At 47.4% G+C, this 7,183-nt stretch overlaps 1 protein-coding gene and 1 long non-coding RNA gene across 3 annotated transcripts in view; one reads left to right on the top strand and one right to left on the bottom strand.

Annotated features, from left to right (window-relative positions):
* The window catches only part of VWF (von Willebrand factor), a 171,836-nt gene that overhangs the window by 30,258 nt on the left and 134,395 nt on the right, over positions 1 to 7,183 (top strand). The gene's annotated exons all lie outside the window — the stretch shown is intronic.
* Positions 1 to 7,183, bottom strand: part of LOC116534264 — a 23,225-nt gene that overhangs the window by 364 nt on the left and 15,678 nt on the right. The window lies entirely within an intron of this gene.

Genomic DNA, 7,183 nt, shown 5'->3' with positions numbered 1-7,183 from the left:
TCCTAGTACTTTGGGAGGCCAAGGCAGGAGAATAGTTTGAACTCAGGAGTTCAAGACCAGCTAGGGTAACATGGTGAAACCCCCTGTCTATTCCTACATATATACAAAAATTAGCTGGGCATGGTGGTGCACCAGTAGTCCCAGCTACTTGGAGGGCTGAGGCAGGAAGATGGCTTGAACCTGGGAGGCTGAAGCTGTGGTGAGTTGAGATTGTACCATTACACATCAGTCTGGGTGAAAACATGAGACCCTGTCTCAAAAAAAAAAAAAAAAAAACCCCGCAAAAAAAAGAGGGGAGTCCCTCCTGCTGGGCTAGTTCTGTTTAACTCTTAGGACAGAAAGTCTAATGGCGATTGGCGAGGGGAGAGTATAATGAGGTGTGTTCAACCTCCCATCCTGTCATGTCCAGGAACTCAGTTTTAACATTTCTCTGGGGTCCCTTTGGCCAAGGGAGCATCTGTTTAGTCAGTTGGGGGAGCTTAGGGTTTTATTTTTATTTCTCAAAACCTACAACCATGCACGAAGAGGATGGTGCCTGACTATACCCAGGACCACTGTCATGATGCACTTGACAGGCCACGGTTGCCTTTGTCTGGGCACGGGCAGCTCTGCAGAGTGTGAGCACATGCAGCGGTCACCCAGGCACGCAGCCCCTCAGCAGGGCAGCAGTGCAGGTGCTCTGTGATTTTGTTCATCTGATGAAAAAACAAAGCCATAGAAGGTTAAGTAGCTGCCCAAAGTTGCCAGCTAGCAAGGTGCAGAGCCAGGACTCACGCCCAGCCTGGCTCCCTCGCTTTCCTCATTCTGGTCACATTGGTTCAGGCTACTCAAGTCATTGTGTTTCTCTTGAGGAGTTGGGCTCTGCAGATTCTTAAGGTTCCTTTAAGTTCCAAAACCCTTTATTAGCCTAGTACAGTGGCTCATACCTGTAGACACAGCTACTCAGGAGGCTGAGGCTGGAGGACCACTTGAACCCAGGATGTGGAGGCTGCAGTGAGCTATGATTGCGCCATTGCACTCCAGCCTGGACAAGTGAGACCCTGTCTGTAAACCAAAACCAAAACCAAAAAACGAAACCCCTTCATTGTGTGTTTCTGTGAATCGGGCTAGAGAGACAGTATCTAATAGTTCTTAATAAATATTGGATGGGTAGATGAATGGAAATTGGTGGTGTTATATATCTAGGGATTGTGACCACCACAATAATCCAGACTCCTTTACTTGTAGAAATTTGATTTATCTAAGTAAGTGCATAAGTAGAGAAACCCAGCCCTCTCCTATCCAGAAACAAAATAAAGCACACCAACCTCACCCTCCTCCCACCCACCCCCATCACCTTAACATGAGAAAGCTTCATTTTAGCTGGCTACTCATGCAATGAATCTTCATCTTCATGGAACAATTTGACCTCTGACCAAGGCCTATGTAAGGCCAAGAAAAATATTCTGAGTTGATGCTAAATCCAGCTGCCTAAACTGTGATCAGACAATCTCCACCTTATAAACAAGTACATTCCAAAAGACTTTTTCCCTTGGGCTTTGGTGGTGCTAGGTTTTCTGGTTAGTCCATCAAAGTCTGCATCACTGGGATCCTAGCCCAGTACCAGCACTAACAAAGGCGGACTGAGCTCTAGCATGTGAGGGGAGGGTGCTGCCATGTGGAAGGGAGGAGTTTCCTCTTCTTTCCAGTAAAAGTCCTAAGTGCCTGAACCATGCCCTTGATAGCCCCTTGAATTTCTCTCACCCCTGGACCTTGCCGTGGGCATAGTGATAAAGGTGTGGGTTTGAGTCAGCTCACTTACTGGCTTGGTGACTCTGGGCAAGACATGTGCCTTTGCTGAGCCTCAGTTTCCACATATGTAAAACAGAAATAGTACCTGCTGGGTCATTGAAAAGGTAAGGTAGGGATAATTTTTTTTTTTTTTTTTTTTTTTTTTGAGACAGAGTCTCACACTGTTTCCTGAGCTGGAGTGCAATGACGTGATCTCAGCTCACTGCAACCTCTGCCTCCCACATTCAAGTGATTCTCTTGCCTCAGTCTCCTGAGTAGCTGGGATTACAGGCCTGCACCACCACACCTGGCTAATTTTTTTGTATTTTTAGTAGAGGCAGGGTTTCACCATGTTGGCCAGGCTGGTCTTGAACTCCTGATCTTGTGATCTGCCCTCCTCAGCCTCCCAAAGTGCTGGGATTACAGGCATGAACCACCACACCCAGCCAAGAGAGGGATAATATTTATAGTGTTTGGCCCAGTGAGGCTCGACTGTTAGGAGACGTGATGAGGAGGAGGAGGAAGAGGAGGAGGAGAAGGAGGAGGAGTCAGCTGGCTCCCCATGTTCTCCCGCTGTCCTGTGTTTCCCACTGGAGTGCCCTGCCTTGAGAGTGGGAGCTGAGAAGCAGGCCAACCACGCAACAGGCTTTAAGTATAATGTTGGAAACAGATGCTCAGTGCCACAAAGAAAAATCAGCACTGAGACAAAGGATCTCTCAGCAAGGCAATTTTACTTTCTGCAGAAAGGGTGTTCCTGTTAGCTATCTTGCCACGAGAGTACAATGAACAAAGGAAAAGCAGACATATTTATCCTTTACACATTTGGGGTCATCCTTACTGCTGTGTCTGATCTGTGTTGGTTAGAGCCAGACCTCACAATCTAAAAGTGAACCTGATTGGCTAATAACTTAAAACTTTCTTGAATAGGTAAAGAAGATGGAGAACAAAAGGAAAAGAGGAAGTCCAAATAAGGAAGGGACAGGAAGTTGCTTGTGAAAGAACTTAGAAAAGTAATAGCACAAATATCTTGGTTAAAGGACAAGGACATAGGCTGTACTATGTGCCTGTGAGCATGTTTAACAGCTACACGGGATAGGGCTTAACAAAGAGTTATTAGCAAAAAGCAAGAAGGCTTTGAAGAAAGTCCTTTTTTTTTTTTTTTTTGAGACGGAGTTTCGCTCTTGTTACCCAGGCTGGAGTGCAATGGCGCGATCTCGGCTCACCGCAACCTCCGCCTCCTGGGTTCAGGCAATTCTCCTGCCTCAGCCTCCTGAGTCGCTGGGATTACAGGCATGCGCCACCATGCCCAGCTAATTTTTTGTATTTTTAGTAGAGACGGGGTTTCACCATGTTGACCAGGATGGTCTCGATCTCTTGACCTTGTGATCCATCTGCCTCAGCCTCCCAAAGTGCTAGGATTACAGGTGTTAGCCACTGCGCCCGGCCCAAAGAAAGTCTTTAAAACAAACCATTATTTCTAACACTTATGATTTATCCTTTAATAAGAAAGGAAACTTTGCACTCTACTTCCTACACACAAGCTTCAACATTGATTAGTTTTCTCCTTCCCCCTCCCAACGGTAACCCATCCTTTTGGGTAGCTGAGCACAGCTTGAGGTTAGAAGGAAGGCAAGGTGCCAGCCATCTCCACACATCCAGGTGGGTAAGTGATAGGAACCAGCCTTCCTTCTAGAGCTGCTTGTGAACCCAGATGGGTTTCAAATTTAGTGCACTTGAGGTATTGTGTAAGAGAGGACAGATTTTCACAATTTCCTTCTTGTTTTCTCCAAACCTACAGTTGTGCTATTGGCTGTGGGTCACCCTCGGCTGCCCTTCAATGTTCTCCAGGCAGGGGTGAGATGAAGGGGAGGTGGTGGGTTCCTCAGTTGGCGACGCGGGGTCAGAGTGGCCATGGAGGTACCTCTAATACTGAAACATGCCTTCAAGGCTTTCTTATTTTTGGTCTCATTTTATTTTGCAAATAGAGCCCAGAGCAGAGTAAGTGCTTGACAAATATTCCCCTGTCCTCAGGATATAAAGGAATAGTCTCATTTATCCATACCGAGTGGGAGGTAAAGATAAGATTCTTAAGTGGAAAACCTGATCCTGAGGCCAGGTTGAGGAGGGAGACTGGGAGGTTTGTCTCCTGGAGACGAAGGGGAGGGGGAATGCAAGAGAAGCCTTGTTTGCCCCCTGGGGCACCTTTTTGAGGCTCCAGCTGTACCCTCACTACTCACTTTGTCTCCTGGGTGCATTAAAGTCCTTACTAACCAGTGTCCTGGGGACAGCTGAAAAACTGGGTGCCAGATTCTTAGTGTTGGGCTGAGGCTGCAAACACGTGAGACCTCCCAGAGGCACAAGCCCCTCCCAGCTCAGAACTCCCTGTTTCAGGCTGTTTACCTGAGAAGAGAGGACTGCTTTGTCCTCAGCCAATCAGACAGTGTTTGCCCACAACCGGGGCTCCTTCACTGGCTAGGAAGCACAATGACTCATCTCCCAGGAGGTGATTAATGTGGTCTTCGGAATTGTTCACAGCCTGTGTAGTCCCACAGGGCCCCCAGGTTCAGAAGTCAGGTCTGGTAAATGATGCGTCATTTACAAGTGTCTGCCATTGTGGCCCCAAGGGCTGTTCTGGGTGGCAGAGTGTTTTGTGCAGGAGTCCACACTGACCTTGGAACTTTCCTTGACAGCCTCCAGAATCGACGCCCCCACCCTCTGGGTCTTTCTGTCTTTCCAGGGCATAGCAAGGAGTCAGCTCATTCCAAGAGCCAGGTCATGTTACTTATTAGTTATACCCGGGGAATGAATGTTTCCTTGTTATGCCAGCAAAACCCAGTGCCTGTGTCCACTGGGACTGATAATGGCCTTCTTCGACTATGTGCATATTTGCAGTTTTTTTAGTTTTTCAAGCTGAACACAGGACGGTTGGAGTCTGGACCCCCAAGCTATGAACATTCAAATAATTGATTTTCACTTGCAGGTAACTATGACGTAGTGTACATTTTAGGCAGAAAGATCCTTAGATCACTTAAAAAAAAATTCAGTCAGTCTGGGGAATGCCAGCAAGGGCTGAACCTTGCAAAGGCATCTCGGCTTTGTCCTGCAGTCCTGTCTGTGACAGGAAGTCCAAGGTTCCAGGGGACTGGGCTTGGGCTGCAGCCCGCTCATATCATGCTTTTGCTAATTGGAAGAAGGCACGCTTTGCTCAAGAAACTTCACCACCACCCACTGGGAAAAGGCCAAGATTAACATAACAGAACTAAACATATGATGTATGTGTATACACATGTGCAGTGTCTACCATATGAACAGTTGTCACTTGGCATGTTGCCACTGTGTGCCCTGCGTGGCTTGCATCATGACACGTGATAGTGTTGGCCTGGCTTCCTCAGGGAGGCACAGTCACTGTGACCATCATCTCCTCGCTCAGGATCACCTCCTCAAGACGATCAGTCTCTATTGAGAAACTGAGTGCACCGTTTATCACTCTGCCTGCCAGTGGTGAATCATTCGTTGGCAGCATCAACCTCCGACAGGTGTTTGAAGTGGAAGAAATTTCTTTTCATTAATGTTAGGAATCTTAGGCTCATACAAACTCAGAGTTGGTTGAGAGTCTAGCAGATATCTGGTTCAACCCCCTGCCTGCTGCATGAATGCTCTCCACAAACTATGCCTAGGTAGGCAGGTTATGCTGTGACCTTGACTTCAAGAGTGAAGTCTTTGAGACACCCTTGCTGGGCTCCTCTCAGCCATCTTGAAGAGCTCAGCCCTAGGCAGCCCTCCTTGACTCCCCGGTAAATTCCTTCTTTCATTCTGTCCATTTGAAGCTAAAACCCTGTCCTTCCATGTCCCTGAATACTGGAGAAGCAGGTGCTTTTGGTCTGGTTTCTCCAGGCCTTGCTCATGAGGTCACATCAATTGCAGTCCCATCAGTCACTGAATAGCCTCAGATTTCCTGCTTTCCTGGTCTCCGAATTTGGTGTGTATTAGGTGAACACAAGCCTTATTTTCTTTGGCCATTCTTGTCTTCACATTCCCTCCCTTCGTCTGTTATCTCGTAGAACTCTGCCCCCTCCCCTGAAACAGCATGTGGTTCACCAGTAATTCCTCTTCCTCCCAGGAAATCACCTGTCCTGCTTTAGCTAACATTTGTAACCAGTCATGTTGACTTTCAATAATCACAACATGCCTCCTCAATAGCCCAAAGAGGCACAGAAAATACCCATTCTGTTAGAGCCGAAGCAACTCACTCCTCATGTCCTCATTAAATATTGCCCAAGTCTTTTATTTGCAAAGGACTTACCAACCCTTTCTGCACGGTGACACTGAAAGGGAAATTCACAGGCGTGGAGGGAGGCAATGTAAGCCCAGCGGACTTGCGTCTCACCGTCTACGCCCACTTCTACCATCCCTCCTTCTTCTCCTTGCCTCTTCTATTCATATAATTGGCAGTCTTGGTCTGGAATGGACTTTTCTTGGAGACTGGGAAGAATTTTATTACATTGTTTTGCTTGGTAGCACAGTTGCGATTCAGAGTCCAGTTGTCAGGCAGAGTCTGGCCCAGAGAAGGTCAGTGGACCTCAAGGAAGGACCCTTGGAACGTAGGATCCCGGAGAAGTTAGTCATGAGATGGGGGCACCGTGCCATGGTTTTACAGAAGAGGTGCCCACCCACTATGCCCCCTGATGCTGAGCTCAGAGCTGGAGTTTGCAATAAGTACACACGCATCTTTTTCTCTTTTGATGAGAACTGCTCTCTCAAGTCTCTCTTTCTTGAGTCATTGATAGGCTAAGGAATGAGGACTTATTTCAAGTGCTCTACTGAGGTCCAGGAATCCAGGGGCAGTTCCTGGTTTGACCCAGTTCTCTGCGTGTCCAAGTTATATTTCTGCTCTGCATCTCAGCCTTCCCTCTCTAAGGTAAAGAGAGCTCCATGGAACCCCCTGATGGATAGGTACCCTTTCCTTTACAGCAAATTTGCTTACCTGAGTGAGGGTGGGAGAAGGGCAGGGAGTCAATGGCTGTGGTGAAACAGTGGTGACCTTGGTCAGTGTTCCCTTGGGGGTCTAGCCTAATGGCAGAGGTCAGTGGCTACCATGGGGTTTTGCAGATTTCCCTTGAGTTACACAGAACTTGGCCTTGAAAAATTAATATATATATATATTTTTAAATTTTGCTTTAAGTTCTGGGATACACGTGCTGAATGTGCAGGTTTGTTACATGGGCATACATGTGCCATAGTGTTTTGCTATGCCTGTCAACCCATCATCTAGGTTTTAAGCCCCCAATGCATTAGGTATTTGTACTAATGCTCTCCCTCTCCTTGACCCCCAGGTCCCGACAGGCCCTGGTGTGTGATGTTCCCATCCCTGTGACCATGTATTCTCATTAGAACTTGGCCTTTTGGCCGGGCG

This window comes from Sapajus apella, unplaced genomic scaffold (assembly GCF_009761245.1).
Source record: "Sapajus apella isolate SASKATOON/1434 unplaced genomic scaffold, GSC_monkey_1.0 scaffold86, whole genome shotgun sequence".
NCBI lineage: Eukaryota > Metazoa > Chordata > Mammalia > Primates > Cebidae > Sapajus > Sapajus apella.
Note: the sequence above shows the minus strand (reverse complement) of the source record. Positions and strands in the feature narration are given on the sequence as shown.